Source organism: Chlorocebus sabaeus, chromosome 13, assembly GCF_047675955.1.
Source record: "Chlorocebus sabaeus isolate Y175 chromosome 13, mChlSab1.0.hap1, whole genome shotgun sequence".
In the NCBI taxonomy this organism is placed as follows: Eukaryota; Metazoa; Chordata; class Mammalia; order Primates; family Cercopithecidae; genus Chlorocebus; species Chlorocebus sabaeus.
In genome coordinates, this window is record NC_132916.1 from 20,383,485 (window position 1) to 20,386,123 (window position 2,639).

Sequence of the window (2,639 nt, forward strand, 5' to 3'; positions counted from 1 at the left end):
ATTGCCAGAATCTGAGTAAGAACTTCCATGTGCTAGATCTAGCTCGATCACCTGAAGACCTTTTTTTTTTTTTTTTTTTTTTTTTAAATAGATTTCTGCACACCAACTCAGATCTGCTGGAAGAAAATGTTCAGGAAAGAGGTTTGGCACCATGCATTTTAAATGGCATGTTTGTGAAAACAAGCCCTACGGTTTTGATTTTTTTTTTTTTTTATGATACCTGAGTCAATATATGGAGTAAAGAGAATATCATGTTTTGCATCAGAGAAAGACTTTGATCCAGGAAAAGTGACACAAAAAATTAAAGTGACAACTTGATTATTTATGTAATAAATTCAGTAAGGCTTTTTATTTGTTTGTCTGTCTGTTTTAGCAAGTGCCTTAGTCAGTTATGGCTGAAATAACAAAAATACTATGGACCAGGTGGCTTAAACAACAGAAATTTATTTCTCCGCCAGGTGTGGTGGCTCATGCCTGTAATCCCGGCACTTTGGGAGACTGAGGGGGGTGGATCACTTGAGGTCAGGAGTTCGAGACCAGCCTGGCCAATATGATGAAACCCTATCTCTACTAAAAATATAAAAATTAGCTGGGCATGGTGGCATATGCCTGCAATCTCAGCTACTCAGGAGGCTGAGGCAGGAAAATAACTTGAATCCAGGAGGCGGAGGTTGCAGTGAGCTGAGATTGTGCCATTGCACTGCAGCCTGGGCCACAAGAGTGAAACTCCCTCACAAAAAAAAAAGAAAGAAAGAAAGAAATTTATCATAGTTCTGGAGGTTGAGAAGTCCAAAATTAAGGTGCTGGCAAATCAGCTCCTAGTGAGGGCTACCCTCTTGATTTGCCAACAGGTACCTTCTTGCTGTAACTTCACATGGTGGATGGTGGAAATAGACCATCTCTCTCATCTTTTTTCTTATAAGACCACTAATCTCATTAATGAGGGCTCCACTCTCATCACCTGTTCACCTCCCAAAGGCCCAACCTCCAAATACCATTGTATTGGGGGTTAAGGCTCTAACATATTAATTTTGCCAAAACATATTCAGTCTTTAGCATCAAGGTGCAAAAGTATGTATAACATGATGCCATTTGAATAAAACAGAGTGGAAAATATGATACATTTATACAAGCTTATATATGTATTTCCTGGAAGAGTATACTCTAAACTTTAAAGAGTGGTTATATCAGGAATTCTCCTTATTAATTTTGTAATTTCTTGGGAGTCTATATTATTTCAAAATAAGGAGTTAAAAAAAACAAGTGGTTACTTATTTAGGAGGGAGTGTGGAAACTGGATAGATAGAGGACAAGGGTGAGAGAATTTCTACTGAATACTATTCCATAATTTCAGAATTTTGAGCTGTTGTAACTATATTATCTATTTAATAAATTGAACATGTGTTATTTATTTGAATAGTCATTTTGATGGTTTTATTGTATCATATATTATAATACTCCTTTTTGTGATAGACAGCTGTTTTTTGAAATGTATGTCATCCTGGTTCTCTAACTCCAGAGAGCTCTGTAAAAGATAAGAAGCAAAGTTTATTATGGAAGCACTGGCCTCCACAGACCACTGAATTTGGTGGTGCTGCCTGCCATGCCAACAGCTTCTGTACAGGAAAGTGCCCTCCCCTGTGCCTGCTGAAACGGTGTCAGAGGGGACATGTCCAGTCCATGTGATCCAACCCCACACAGGCAGCTGAAAATGGCAGAGCCTGTGTTGGGGCCCAGCTTCTCTTTACATCCCACTGAAAACACAGACTAAAGGAACCGCTCCATAGCAAGAGAAGAGCAGAACAAATGTGCAGAGAGAAGCAAGGCCTGTGAGGCAGCAACACCTCACAGCCCAGGGGAAAGACAAGGTGAGGGGCCATGGGTGGCAACTGCCTCTGCTCCTAGGAGGTCCCAGGCCTGGCTCGGTTTCAACCCATGTGTCTCCTTACCTATGAAGAATCAGAAAGATCCTCTATGCCTATAACTACAAAAGCACAATTCATATCAGTGTCAGGAACGGGATTAAGCCCAGGAAAAATGGGGTGGTGGAAATTGGTTACAGTGCACTGGTGGGTGAAGTCTGGGAGGCACCCCCATCTCAGAAGGGAATACCAACAGCTATGGCATGCAGCAGCTGGCCGGCTAATTAGAGTATTGCCTGAGTCTCTTGGGTTTCAGACCACGTGCCCAGCAGAATGAGTCTGCAGGGGATTCTGAAGCCATTGAGAGCCCCAGAGGAGCAGAAACATAAGGACAACCATGCCCGAGGGCGGATTTCTGTCATGTTTGGTGACTCGCAATGGGAAAGAAAAGATTCTTGCTCTCAATTGCTTGGTTCAAGACAGAGAAGAAAAGCAAAGTGACCATGCATTCCTTCATTCATTCATTCACTCATTCATTCAACATATATTTTTGGGGTATCCATGCAAAAGGCATTGCATTTGGGGCCAGACATAGACCAGAGGGCAGTATGGGCTGCACATGCTTCATGGAGCCTGGAGCCACAGAGAGACAAGCAGATCGAATCTCACATACTAAGGCCACATTCCAACTTCCCGATGAGCTGCTAGGGAGCTGACTAGAGCATGACTGGGCTGAGTTGGTGAAATCAGAGGCTTCCCAGAGGAAGGAATGACTGA